The sequence below is a fragment of the Dipodomys spectabilis genome, unplaced genomic scaffold (assembly GCF_019054845.1).
Source record: "Dipodomys spectabilis isolate Male_0828 unplaced genomic scaffold, ASM1905484v1 ptg000042l, whole genome shotgun sequence".
Lineage (NCBI taxonomy): Eukaryota > Metazoa > Chordata > Mammalia > Rodentia > Heteromyidae > Dipodomys > Dipodomys spectabilis.
In genome coordinates, this window is record NW_024870719.1 from 14,022,296 (window position 1) to 14,037,975 (window position 15,680).

The window sequence follows — 15,680 nt, forward strand, 5'->3', positions numbered from 1 at the left end:
CTTTTGTCTACCATTCCCTCTCTTTCACAGTTTTTCTCTCCCCTCCCTACCCACAAGATGTATAGTTCAGGTGCTGTCTTTTTTTTTTCTTTTAATTACTAGGGATGAGACTACACGATGATTTGGGCACATGTTGAAATGCTTCGAGTAAAAAGTTTTGCTGATCAAATCATATTACGCCAAAAAGATAGTTCAATGAAATGCCTGCACACTTGGGGAAAAAATAATATAGATCCATGTCCACTCTTTGACTGATCTCTATGATCCAAGGAAAGCTAAGAATAAAAGCAGCACTGAAAGCCGGGCGCTGGTGGCTCACGCCTGTAATCCTAGCTACTCAGGAGGCTGAGATCTGAGGATGGCGGTTCAAAGCCAGCCCGGGCAGGAGAGACCGTGAGACTCCTATCTCCAATAAACCACCAGAAAACCAGAAGTGGCGCTGTAGCTCAAGTGGTAGAGCGCTCGCCTTGAGCTGAAGAGCTGAGGGACAGCGCCCAGGCCCAGAGTTCAAGGCCCACGACCGACCAAAAAAAAAAAAAAAGCAGCACTGAAGTTTCAGAGCATGGCTAGACTACATTAAGGCTTATTGCTCATTCTTTTCCACAAGGACACACCACCTGCCAAAGATTTGGACTAATGGGAAAGTCCCTATCATGTAAGAGAATCATACAAGACCCAAGTATGGAGAATTCTTCCTCAGGAGCTGGAAAAATAACGGGATAGGTAGAGACCTAAGGGAAAGTCTACACGTCAATCCCTTTATGCAGCTAAGGAAAGATTATGCCTTTGGAAGAAGCAGCACTGGAGGTTTTACAAATATTCTTTCCACCTCAGAAAATTAAAGCATGCTATCTCCCGGGGAAAGCCATATGCTGGTTTAAGTATTTGGGACTTCTAATGTAGAAGTTCATCATACCAGAGATGGAAAAAAAATCATACATAATTTCTCACGTTTCCTGATCAGGCTGTTCTACAATGTGATTAACACTGTGATCACAATTTAAAAAAACGTTTTATTTAGTGGATAATTGTATGTCCCAGAATGTACCATTTCCAAATGTCTCCTTTTATTACCCTTGCTCAAGAAAGTCTTAATATCTAAGTGATTTACTGATCACTTAAAATGCCAGCCTCACCATGAGGAGGGACATTCACGATACGTAGCTTAATTTTATAGTACATGATTTCTTTATAAACAGACACATTACAGTGGAACATTAATTAAACCTTTTCCCCATCATGCATTACACTTGAAAGGCAACAGTACAACCAAGTGCTGCCCTGACGAATGTGCCTGTGACCATTTCTTGGCTCACAAAGGAAGCAGATTCCCCATGTCACTGGGATTCCAGGATTAGGTAACAGACAGCTATGATTTGTGAAAGAGGATGTTATGAATAATGCATGGAGGATGTGCTTCAACAACCCAATTTGCTGAACTATTTAGCATCCATAGCCTAGCTATCATGGAAACAGAAGGTCTGTTAGAGGAAGATGATGAGAAGAGTTTGAATAAAATGACATCACTCCAATCATGTGCATCCAATTTGCATTGAGTAGTACTAATGTTTAAACCAGTACAAAAAGAAAACTTTGGCAGCCACCTGTTTGTAGAGCCCTCATCAGAATGTGGTTAAAATATGGGTATATTGTGAGCAATATACTGAGCAAGTTTCTCCCCACGAAAATCACACAGACTTAAAAAGCTCAAACTCTGACTTCACAAAACCCTCTGGCTGAATGGATCTTAATGAGGATAACAAAACTATAAGCAAATTTCCTACTTGTTTTGAGACTGAATAGCAAGTATTACACTAAAAACAAATCCTTTGGGATAATATACCTTCTAATGTTAGTGGAAAATTGTAAAAAGTAATGTTAAGAAAACTAATCTTTTTTTTAATTGTGAAAATACCGTACAGAGGGGTTACAATTACAGGAGCAAGGTAATGTGTACATTTCTTATCAAGCATTGTTGCCTCCTCCTTTGTTTCCCCTTCGGATCCTTTCCCATTTCCCCCTCTCCCCATCCCCCTTACCCCCTGTTTCCCACCCCCACCCCCACCAAAGTTGTAAAGTTCAAATTATTCTTGTATATAGGTACTCTTTTGTGATTCATAGAGATAAGTAAGAAAGCAAGTCAAATTCTCTTATTGTAAAGGTAATGAATAGGGGGTTTACAGTTACATAAGTAAGGTAATGAATGCTTTTCTTTTTAAACACTGTTATCCCCCCCCCTCATTTTTTCCCACTTCCCACACTCTATTCCCCTCCCCTCCAAGTTGCAAAGTTCATTTCCAACATAGGGTTTAGTGATTATCATTGTTATATAGTTCATACTCTGTCCTGCTTAGCCTTCATGAATCAAATAAGCTTTTATATAAGAAAAAGGGTACTGAGGGGAGTTCCGGGAAGATGGCGGAGGAGAAGCTGGAATCTGAACAAGCTCTTGCATAGAAAACAGTTTCAGAGTTCCAGTGAACAGTCCCAAGCCAGAGAATCACACCAAGTGTGCCATCACAGGACAGAGAGTTAGTCAAGAGAGGGGAAGCCAAGCAGACACATCTGAGCGTCTGCCAGCAGCTGCTGCGGCGGCGGCAGGGTCGCAGCGGCGACCGCAGCCGCGGCCATACCTGAGCGCTCACACAGAGAGTCCGGGACGAAGGAGCCAGACGCAGCGGGCGAGCGGACTCTACTCAACACCAGCAAGAACCAACAAGGAGCGGACAACTTCATCCTGCACTTTGCAGACCAGAGACGACCCAGGATCCAAGACTCGGCGTGAGTAGAAGCCCCACTTCCTCACTCCTTCCCAGGGAGCAGAGGAGGGAAGGCCACCCGTCCCCCCACCCAGCACCGGTGATCTCCATCTTGGATACCGACAAAGCTCGGAGGAGCAGCTAGCTCCAGCTCAGGCCTTGGAATAAAACGAGTCATCTAGCAGGTCACAAGAACTTAACGGCAAAGTGACCTCACAGACTCAGTTCCATCCAGGGAAAAGTCACCCAGCTCAGGCGCCAGCCATTGGAGTGGCTCTCCTCACCAGGTAACCAGAGCCAGAGGCTGCACCTCCCTCTAGCAGCCACCACAATCAATTGAAAAACAGAAACCCTGAGAATGGCTCCAGGCTGGGTGCTGTGAGTTTTTTTCACAAAATAGCCCCAGGGAAAAGCTACTGTTTGTTGAAAGGCCTCAACTCTACCCAGAACCTAGCCTCATCACTGCATCCCCCTCTTTTGTGATTCTCAAAGCAGATCACCCTCCCAGTAAACTAACCTGGGAGGGGGAATCTCAAAATCTTGGGTAAAGCAGAGCATTTTTCTGCCTGTTCCAACAAACTGACTTAAGAAACCAATCAAGCCACAGGACCTCAAGCTGACCAGAGACTCCAACCAGACTCTGGTTACAGACAAAAGGGAGATACAGGACTCTTCCCACTCCTCCCCCCCCCCAAAAAAAAAAAATCAAAGACCTTTTTTTTTTTCTTCTTCTTCTTTTCTTTTTTTCTTTTTTTTTGTTTTGTTTTTTTTTTTCGTTTTTTGTTACCTTATATATATAAAAAAATTTTTTTTTGCTTTTCTAAAACTTTTAATAATCTTTAATTTTTGCCTCTTCTGAAAAAATAATTGTTTTCCATTAACTTTTTTTTTTCTTTTCTCCTCTTATAATTTTTATTTTAGGAATACGTGAATGTGTGTTTTCCTTTCTTTTCTTGTCTTCTTTCTCTTTTTCTTTCATTCTTAATTATCTTTTGTTTTTTGTCTAGCTCTACTGAACTTCTGATCTTTTCTTCTCACTTTCCTATCCTTTCCATCTTTTCCTCTTTGCTCTTCTTTATGTGACTTAACTCTTGTCCTGCACATCCTCAGATAAACCCGTAGTTAACCAGTAGACCCTACCCCCCATTGTGTACACACTTAATCCACAAACTTATTACTCAATTCAAAACCTCTGAGACTTAAATTCATTAATAGCAGTACTACCTCTTTATACCTATATAATATTTTAAGCATTTTTTTAAAGTTTTTCACATCTCCTCTATGTCCCTCCCTTTCTCTCAACATATTCATATTCCTCTATAAATAGATGGTCTTTTAATCTCTAAAATAACATTAATTTTTACGTTTCTTTTTTTTTTCTGGTCTCTTTTCATTCCCCTTTCCCTTTCTTCTTTTTCTCTCTCTCTCTACTTGCATCCTACCCAACCTATTTCCTGCACTGTGATTAGGACATAGTTAACTCTCCCTGTGCCTCCCCACACCAATCTATTCCTATTTTTTACCCACATCTCTCCCTAACCCTAATAATTTCTGGTTTTCCAAATTCTTCTCTGCGGTTCGAAGTCCTTTAACATATAGTGGTTTGATGTCGAATAGATGTATCTGTTGAACTAGATTGTATCTGTAGACTATTGACTGTACAAATGCAAACTTTGGTTGATGGTTGCCTTAAGATAGTGTTCTAGCACAAAACTGGTGCTATCTTCATCTCAAATGGGCAGAGTAAGCCGGAAAAACATAAGAAAAATGGCAAATTCGGGTATCTCAATTCCCAATCTTGATAATCAGGGGTTAGAACAGATAATGAATAATCCAGAGGAGAGATCCCAAACAGCTCTACAAACACTGCTGGCAAACATGATAAATGAAAAGTTTGACAATGTACAAAGGACTCTGTATGAGCGTGACAGGGAGAGAGAGGAGGCATCCCAGAAGTTTATACAGGAATATCATAAGCGTGAGGAAGCTACTCAAAAACTGATACAGGATTTGCGTGAACAACTTGAGAATACTCAAAGAGAAAGGGAGGAATGGCGTGAGCAGGCTGAGAACACTCAAAGAGATCTGCAGGAATCCCATGAACGGGAGGAAGCTAATCAAAGAGTAATACAGGAATTGAGAGACCAGGTAGAGAACACACAAAGATCACTAAAGGCATTCATGGAATCCATTAACAAAGAGCTGAAGGAAGTCAGGGAGACCACAAAGGGAATGCTGAATGGAACCCAACAGAAGGAATGGGAGCCCAAAGAAACCATAACCATTCAACTAAGTGATTTGAGGACAAACACTGAACACCAAATTAAGGAAGTAAAGAAATTCATACAAGACCTAAAACAGAGCTTCAACAAAGAACTAGAAGCCATCAAAGCTGACCAACTAGAAGGAAAAGAGATAAAAAACAAAGTAGAGAGCCTTGACAGCAGGTTAGACCATGCAGAAGATCGAATCTCAGGGATTGAAGACAGCCTAGATATTATAGAGAAAGAACATACAACCATCCAAGACAAGTCCAAGAAATATGATAGATCTATCCAACACCTGGAAGACACCATCAGAAGGCCTAATCTAAGGATAATGGGTGTAGAGGAGCACCTAGAAACAGAAGTTAATGGTCTAGGAAATTTGTTTAACAGGATCCTAGCAGAGAACTTCCCAAACATGCAAAAAGATAGGCCTGTCCAGATACAAGAAGCCTTTAGAACCCCAAATAGACCAGACCAGAATAGGACATCCCACCGCCACATTATAATCCACACAGGATCAACTCAGAACAAGGAAAAGATCCTTAAAGCTGTCAAAGAGAAAAGGGTAATCACTTATAAAGGGAAACCAATTAGAATCACCTCAGATTTCTCAGCAGAGACAATCAAAGCAAGAAGAGCCTGGAACGATGTATGCCATGCCCTAAAAACAAACAACTATCAACCAAGAATACTGTACCCAGCTAAACTCTCCTTCATAACTGAAGGCCAAATAAAAACCTTCCATAGCAAAGAAAAATTGAAACAATACATCTCCACCAAACCAGCCCTACAAAAGATTCTTAAAGATGTCCTACACATAGAAAACCAACAAGACCGCAATAAAGGCCAAGAAACTGCACCCAAACTGAGAATCGAAGAACCATAGGAAGAACCCAGTTTTCGCAGCCCCCAAGAAGGTAGATAACATGGCAGGAACTCCCAAATACCTCTCAGTCCTATCTCTTAATGTTAACGGACTGAACTCTCCAATTAAGCGACATAGACTGTCTAGTTGGATTAAAAAACAAGACCCTTCTATCTGCTGCCTGCAGGAGTCACATCTTGCCCGTAAAAACAAACACATTTTCAATGTTAAAGGCTGGAACAAAATCTACCAAGCAAACGGACCGCATAAACAGGCGGGAATTGCAATCCTAATATCAGATAAAATAGACTTCAAATTAAAATTCGTGAAAAGAGATAAAGAAGGTCACTACATACTAATTAAAGGATCTCTCCTTCAGGAGGATATTACAATTCTAAATATCTATTCACCAAACAATGGAGCACCCAAATTTATCAAAGAAACACTACTTTCCCTCAAATCCCATATAGATCCAAAGACATTAATTGTTGGGGATTTTAACACACCACTCTCCCCACTAGATAGATCAACTCGGCAAAAACTCAACAGAGAAACCACAGATCTAAACAGCTGCATAGATCAACTAGACTTAACAGACATTTACCGAACATTTCACCCAGCAGCAGCAGAATACACGTTTTTCTCAGCAGCGCATGGAACGTTTTCTAAAATAGACCACATTTTAGGCCACAAAGCAAACTTGTCTAAATTCAGAAACATTGAAGTTATACCTTGCATTCTCTCTGACCACAAGGGAATAAAATTAGAACTCAACACCAAAAGCCACCAAAGAAAGTCCGGTATCACATGGAGGCTGAACAACACACTGCTGAATCATGAGTGGGTCATGGAAGAGATTAGAAAGGAAATTCAAATGTTCATGCTATTCAACAAAAATGAACACACAAAATACCAGCTCCTCTGGGACACAGCAAAGGCAGTACTCAGAGGCAAGTTTATAGCTCTGAGCTCCTACATCAAAAAATTGGAGAGATCTGAAACTAGCAATTTAATGACGCATCTAAACCTCCTTGAAAAAGAGCAGCAAGATAAACCCCAATCCAGTAGACGGAAAGAAATAATCAAAATTAAATCAGAATTAAATGAATTAGAATCCAAAAAAACTATAGAAAGAATCAACAAAACAAAGAGTTGGTTCTTCGAAAAACTTAACAAAATTGACAGACCCTTAGCAAATCTTATCAGAAAAAGAAGAGAACACACCCAAATTAATAAACTCAGAGATGAGAATGGAAACATCACCACGGAAACAACCAAGATTCAGAACATTATAAGGGAATACTTCTCAAAACTGTATGCTAATAAGTTTGAGAACTTGACAGAAATGGACCTCTTCCTAGCAAATATTGACATGCCAAAACTAAACCAAGATGAGTTAAACTATCTTAACAGGCCCATATCAAGCATTGAAATAGAAACAGCAATAAGAGACCTCCCAGCTAAGAAAAGTCCAGGACCAGATGGTTTTACAGCGGAATTTTACAAGGCCTTCAAAGCAGAGCTCACACCAATTCTCCTCCAACTCTTCAATGAAATTGAAAGAGAAAGCTCACTACCAAACACATTCTATGAAGCCATCATAACCCTCATCCCAAAACCAGGCAGGGACTCATCAAAGAAAGAGAACTATAGACCCATTTCTTTGATGAACATTGATGCAAAACTTCTCAACAAAATTTTGGCCAACCGACTTCAACAATTCATCCAAAAAATCATACACCACGATCAAACAGGATTCATTTCAGGGATGCAAAGCTGGTTCAATATACGCAAATCAATTAATATTATTCATCACATCAACAGGAGCAAGAATAAGAACCACATGGTTATCTCAATAGACGCAGAAAAAGCATTCGACAAGATCCAACACCCCTTCCTGATGAAGGTTTTGGAAAAATTAGGAATCCATGGAACATTCCTCAATACAATAAAGGCTGTATATGACAAACCTACAGCCAGCATTATACTCAATGGTGAAAAAGTAAAGCCATTTCCTCTTAACTCAGGAACAAGACAAGGATGCCCACTCTCTCCACTTCTCTTCAATCTAGTATTAGAATGCCTAGCTACAGCAATAAGACAAGATGCAGACATAAAGGGGATCCAAATAGGGAAAGAAGAAATAAAACTCTCCCTCTTTGCAGATGACATGATCTTGTATTTAAAGAATCCCATAGACTCCACTCCCAAATTACTCAAGCTGATTCAAAACTTTGGCAAAGTAGCAGGTTATAAAATTAACCCCCAAAAATCCATGGCTTTTCTGTATGCCAACAATGAGAAAAGTGTGGCTGAAATTAGGAAAGCAACTCCATTTGTAATAGCCCCACAAAAAATAAAATACCTAGGAATTAACTTAACTAAAGAACTGAAGGACCTCTATGATGAAAACTTTAAAATCTTGAAAAAGGAAATCAACACAGAACTTAAAAAATGGCAAAACCTCCCATGCTCCTGGATTGGAAAGATTAACATCGTGAAAATGGCAATACTTCCCAAGGCTATCTACAAATTCAACGCAATACCTATCAAAATTCCACCCTCATTCTTCAAGGAAATAGAAGAGGCAATCCAAAAATTCATATGGAACAATAAAAGACCCCGAATAGCAAAAACTCTCCTCAACGGAAAGAACACTGCTGGAGGAATATCAGTACCAAATTTCAAACTCTACTATAAAGCCATAGTAATCAAAACAGCTTGGTATTGGCATAAGAACAGACCTCAGGACCAATGGAATAGAATTGAAAACCCAGAAATGAACCTACAGACCTATAGCCATCTAATCTTCGATAAGGGAGCTAAAACAATAGAATGGAAGAAAGACAGCCTCTTCAGTAAATGGTGCTGGCAAAACTGGTTAACTACATGTAGAAAACTAAAGCTAGATCCTTATATATCACCCTGCACCAGAATCAACTCAAATGGATCAAAGACCTTGAACTCAAAGCAGACACTCTGAAAACATTACAGGATGGAATAGGAGTAACCCTGGGTCTCCTCGGCTCAGGCCGAAATTTTCTGAATAGAGACCCGGAAACACAACAAATCAAAGAAAGGTTGGACAAATGGGATTGTATAAGGTTGCAGAGCTTCTGCAGGGCAAATGACATAGCTAGCAAGATCAATAGAAAGCCCACGGATTGGGAGAAGATCTTTACTAGCCATACAACGATCAAGGGTCTCATATCTAAAATATACTTGGAACTCAAAAAATTAAACCACCCAACAACAAATCCTCAAAGAAACAACTGCCCAATAAGTAAGTGGGCGAAAGACCTAAAGAGAAGCTTCTCTGAAGAAGAAAGAAGGATGGTATAACATGTGGAGGAGACGGGGACAAACAAGTCGTTTAAGGATTCAGGTGGACCTGTTGCAACAATGAGAAGTACAAAATGTCATGTCAAAACCAGCTTTACAATGTCGGTGGGGGGGGGGGGAGGGGGGGTATGTTTGGGTGAGGGGGAGGGGGGAGGCTGGGAAGGGAGGTGAAGGGTAAACAAAGGAGGAGGCTGCAATGCTTGGTAAGAAATGTATGCATTTTCCTGCCCATGTAATTGTAACCCCTGTGTACAGTATGTTCTCAATTAAAATAAAATAAAATTAAAAAAAAAAAAAAAAGAAAAAGGGTACTGAAAACTAAAACAGAAAATAAAAAAATAGAAATAGCCACATACAGGACATGATAAGAAACTCTTTCTTCCAATTCTTTTTTTCTGTGAAAATACTGTACAGAGGGGTTACAATTACATGGGCCAAGTTTTGAGTACATTTCTTATCAAGCATTGTTGCCTCCTCTGTTCATTTGATATGTCCTGGCTTGATTTGCTTCATATAATTTTTCTATGTCTTTCCATTTCTATATGAATGGGGCAATGTCATTCTTTCTGATGGAAGCATAGTACTATGTTCATCCCACATCCACTCGAGCATCTGTTGTTATTAGATTTCTTGATAATGGCCATTATAACTGGAATAAGGCAGAATCCCATTTTTTTAATTGTGAAAATACCGTACAGAGGGGTTACAATTACATGGGCAAGGTAATGTGTACATTTCTTATCAAGCATTGTTGCCTCCTCCTTTGTTTCCCCTTCCTATCCCTTCCCATCTCCCACCCATCCTCCCACCCCAGCCAAAGTTCGTTTTTCAACATGACGACTTGTACATCTCATTGTTGCAAAGGGTCCACTTGTATCCCTATTTAAACTATTTGTTTTTCCCCTTCCCCTCCACAAATTATACCAACTTCAAATACAGTGAAAGCAGGGGTTATATCATGGGGGGAGGGACATACAAAGCAACAAAGAAATCATCATATAAATATGTTAGAAACAATCGTAAAAAAGAAAAAAACATTTAAATACTTATCTTGGGCTTCATTTCACCTAAGAACTTATCTGACAGTTTCTGCTTGTCTCAGACATTTACTAGTTATTGAAAATAAGGGAAACCATGGGACCTGTGTTTCTTTGGGCCTGGCTTACTTCACTTAATATAATTTTTTCCAAGTCTTTCCATTTCCTAGCAAATGGGGCAATGTCATTCTCTCTGATGGAAGCATAGAATTCCATTGTGTATATATACCACATTTTCTTGATCCATTCATCTACTGAGGGGCATCTGGGTTGGTTACATATATTAGCTATGGTAAATAATGCTGCAATAAACATAGTTGGGCTCATAGCTTTAGTATGGTCTTGTTTGTAAACATTTGGATAAATGCCCAAAAGTGGGATCGCTGGGTCATAGGGGAGCTCTATGTGGAGTCTTTTGAAGAACCTCCATACTGCTTTCCAAAATGGTTGAACAAGTTTACACTCCCACCAACAATGTAGTAAGGTTTCCTTCTGTCCACATCCCCTCTAGCATCTGTGGTCATTAGAGTTCTTGATTCTAGCCATTCTAACTGGGGTGAGGTGGTATCTCAATGTTGATTTGATTTGCATTTCATTTATGGCTAGAGAGGTTGAGCATTTCTTCATGTGTCTATTGGCCATCCTTCTTTCCTCTTCAGAGAAGTTTCTCTTTAAGTCTTTAGCTCACTTATTTATTGGGCAGTTGTTTCTTTGAGGATTTGTTGTTGGGGGGATTGATTTTTTGAGTTCCAGGTATATTTTAGATATGAGACCCTTGTCTGTTGTATGGCTAGTGAAGATGTTCTCCCAATCCATGGGCTTTCTATTGATCTTGCCATGCAGAAACTCTGCAACTTCATGTAATCCCATTTGTCCAACCTTTCTTTGATTTGTTGTGCTTCTGGGTCTCTATTAAGAAAATTTTGGCCTGTGCCAAGAAGACCTAGGGTTTCTCCTATTCCATCCTGTAATGTTTTCAGAGTGTCTGCTTTGACTCTGAGGTCTTTGATCCATTTGGAGTTGGTTCTGGTGCAGGGTGATATATAAGGATCTAGCTTTAGTAAGAAAACTAATCTTAAGTAAAACATTGTAATTTATTTCATATTTCTCTGCTGACCTCCAAAACGAAGCTGCAATAACAAAGTGCCATGATTAACACCTAAAAATGCATAAAAATACTGTATATGTACTACAAATTATTAAAATACATTAAATTACCATTATTTAAAATGAAATTTCATCATTTGGTATTTTCTCATTGGTAAAGGGGAAAATATATCTGTGTTAATTTTCCTATTATTTATAACATGTAAAGGGAAAACTAAATCTGACAAGAATAGGATTTTGCTGGTGCATTAGCAACATTTATTGAGTGATCAGAAGTGACTCCAACATTCAATATTAGTAGCTATGTAAAAAATAAAGAGAAATTTCTTAGGGCAAAAAACTGGCCTGGTCTTCATTTACCATAAAGAATGGCCCAAACCAACCTTCCAAATACAATAAAATCCTTCCTAAATCTATCCATGTTGTATTTCTTGAATCCTTAAAATCTGACCTCATCTCTGGAGCCCGGAAGTTGGCTGATAGAAGACTGATCCTATAGATTTTAATTTCTAGGCAGAATCTCATCATAGTTTAAGAACTTCTGTCATTTGTAAAGCACCTCATACACATAGCAAGCCCAATGTGCTTCTCAAAGTGATTTAACTGCTTGTTCAACTTGGGCCTTAGTCAAAGCCATAATAAATTACAAGAAATAAGGTTTCTAAGGAGGGAACTGAAAGTTGTGGAGTAGATTCTATGTACCCGCCATTGTATGAGGTGTTCTCAGCAATGTTAATAGTGACTTGAAAAACTGAATATTGGAATTGACAAAATAAACTTAAGGTAAAGATAAATGGAAAAACTAAGTTACATTTTTGCAATGCAACTTTGGGAGAAAAATAAACAAGTAAACAGAAAAGTCTCCTATTGTCTGTCTTGGACAAGATGCAACGTGAACAGATGGACAGGTTCCATTATATCTAGCATGAAATTTTCCTGTGTCATCCAAGGTAATGTATCCCTATCTGACAAGGAAGGGGATAAAGAAACATCCCCTTAGCAACCTGAGCTAAGTGAGCTTAGAAAAATGCCTTCACACTTCTCCTAAGCCATTTCTCCTGAGAAATCATTACCTCTTAGGTGAAGAAGGACTTAGGAGTCCTATATGAGTTAACATATTTTATCTCAATGAGTCTCTCACTTAGTAACAGGGAAAGACAATATAAGTTGTCTATGTCATTGACAGCTTTGAAACTCAGGTCCAGCCAATCAGCAGGCCCTAAAATACTAATCCTAAGATTAGAGTAGGAGCTAAGGATTCTGGATGAAAATTCAAACTATATCCCTATCTGATGGCCAGACTCTGGTGGTTCATGCCTGTAATCCTAGCTACTCAGGAGGCTGAGATCTGAGGATCTCGGTTCAAAACCAGCCCGGGTAGTAAAAGTCCATGAGACTCTTATCTCCAATAAAGCACTCAGAAAACCAGAAGTGGCACAGTGGCTCAAGTGGTAGAGTGCTAGCCTTGAGCTAAAGAGCTGAGGGACAGAGCTCAGGCCAAGTTTAAACCCTATGACAGACCAAAAAAAAAAAAAAAACTAGATCTGAATGCTGTGGCTCAATCAAGATATCTCATGTGCTATGAATTCATTTCACAGCCTTTCTTACTGTAGCGAAAAAATAGTGGAAAGTTTCCTCAAATGTAGCATACCTAATAACAATGCACTTCTTTACATCCCCCCCCAAAAAAATTCTGTTCCTCCTCCTATTTTCCTACTTCAGTGATTTACACCATTGCCATCTAGCTCTGGCTACCAAAAATGTGGAAGTCACTCCAGACTTACCCTGCCCCATTTCTCCCACTCCAACTCATATTCCAACACAGTCCATTATTGAGTCCTGCCAATGTTACCATCTAGAATCTCATGGAATTACCCACTTTTCCTATGTCTGCTGCTACCACTCTAATTCAGGCTACCCTCACCTCTTTTCACAAATTGGGCTCATTGGAATTGTCCCAACAACTTCTCCCAACATCCTCTATTTTACATATTGCAGGCAGAATATTTTTGATTTGTAAATTAGCTTGTTAAAACATGCCAAAGGCTTTTTTTAATTTTTTTTATTTTTATTATTTGCCATGATCTTCTCCAGAGTTGTGTTATTATTGTTTTTCTTCTTTCTTACAGTCACTTTTGCTCTGTTTCTTTGTTTGCAAGTTTCAGGCTTGAGTTCAGACTATCTCTTGGCTTGTTTGCTAACAGCTAGTGTTCTACCACAAGAGCCATGCCTCCAGCCCAGCCTTTTACTGATTAATTGGGGATGGAGTCTTATGGACTTTTCTGCCATGGCTGGCTTCCAACCTTGACCCCACCTCCCCCTGCCTCCAAAATCTCAGCTTCTTGAATGGTAAGGTTTTAGGCAGTGCCAGGTTTGTCTTATGGTCTTTATTCACAGTTCTTAAAACATTCCATTCATTGTTCCATTATACAACCCTTATGGGAACAAGAATTTACCAAACTATTCCTCCCTATTGCCAGCCAACTAGTATCTCCTATATATCCTTCAAACTTCAGGTCATAGAAAAGTATTTCCTAAATCCCACCCCTTCACATACACACATGACCCCTTGTCAAACACTTATATAGAATCTTGTATTTTCTTAATACTTATAATTATACATGCATTTGTATGATCATTTGTGTCTCTTTTTCACTTAGGTGAAGCTCCATGAAGACAATGAATGCATCTAAGCATAGATTTCCAACATATAATAAGTGCTAGGTAAATATTTTTTGTAGGAGACAGCGAATAAAAGATGGGAAGGAGGGAGGAAAACAAAACATAGAGAAGATTATTAATTTACATTCCAACTCTCAAGATTAACTTGGGACCTGGAATGGAATTAGCCAGCTATTAAGGACAGGAAAAGACAAACTTGTTATAAGGAAGTCTGGTAACAGGTCTGCTCCATTCTCCCTAAAACTCTACTTTCTTGGCCGGCTTTCAAGGTGCCCTATATGTAAGGCAAAACTTCACTGATAAGATTTCCTCTAGCTTTGGTCCTAGTTTTATTTGAAATGAAATCAGAGAGCAGGTAGGATGTGAGAAAAACCATTAATAACTCACATTGACATAAAACTCTGACCACGTAAGCGATATCTCTCCAAGCAAGGTTATTACAAAGTTCTTGATCAAGTTAGTATTTTGCTGCTTTGCCCGAGCCAGCTGTCCTGAGCTAATACAGTCTGTGTTGATACCTCACCCGATTCATCACATCATGCATTCACTAGTGCTGTAGAATTTCTCCCTGCAGTATTCTCTCTCTTCTTTCCAATTTTCAATAGCATCTTCTGTGAGATGATTTCATCAAGCTTCATTCCTAATTCTCTGAGTCATATCCTACTTAACACCGCTCCCCTGTGGTGTGGACCTCTGCTGAAGGGAGATGGTGGTGGTTTTAGCTCTGCTGACTTACGTGCCATGTTTGCACCATGTCAATCCTGCTGACTGGCTCAAAGGATTGCTTCAGCAGGTTTGTTACAGTCTCAAAGCTGAAATCCTGTGTGGCCAACAGACAAAAAAGAATGCCCAAATCAGCTTCCCTGCTCTCTCTTCTGCCCAGTGTAGAGAGGGCCACTTGAAGAGCCACTGCTGGTGGCATTCCTGCCAGGATGGCTGAGTAGTAATATATTTTAGATGCCTTATAAAAGCCCATGCCACTGGCACAGAGGCAATCTTCCTGAGAAACAGAACAAGAGGCTGCAAGAGTGCTGGCAACTGGTACCCACAGGTCTTCACTTATCTACTGATTGCAGGACAAATGAGAGCTTACAAGAGAAGAATGCATGCTGGAAAGTTCATTTGAGCCACGCTTCAAAGTGAAAATAAAAGCTCCTCAGGTTGAGCAAACACTGAGCACCGACCCAATAAGTTTACAGTTCCTACCCATCGATACAACTTGCAGGTAGATTACTAGGAAGTAAGAGACACCTTCCAACGGACCTCTCTATCCCACTCTCTAGAGACATCATTAGTCCAGAAGATAGAAAAGAGACAACAGATAAAATAGGTAAATTTTCTCCTGTACCAGAGGTTTGGGCATTTTCATCAGAGAGCTGTCTGGGTGGGAGAACTCACAGGTATGATTTTGGCAGAGCCCCTGATCAGCTTTGGAGGTAAAGATGCAGGAGAACACATAAACTGAATAAATGTGCCACACTCTATCTCTGATATGTAGTCTTGTATTTGCTCTGCATGGTTCCAGGAGATTTTCCCTTTGCACAGGAGGAAAAAATCTACAAAAGAACAGATTCGAGTTAAATATAAACTGAAGAGCAGCATAAAGACAATGTTTGTGTTT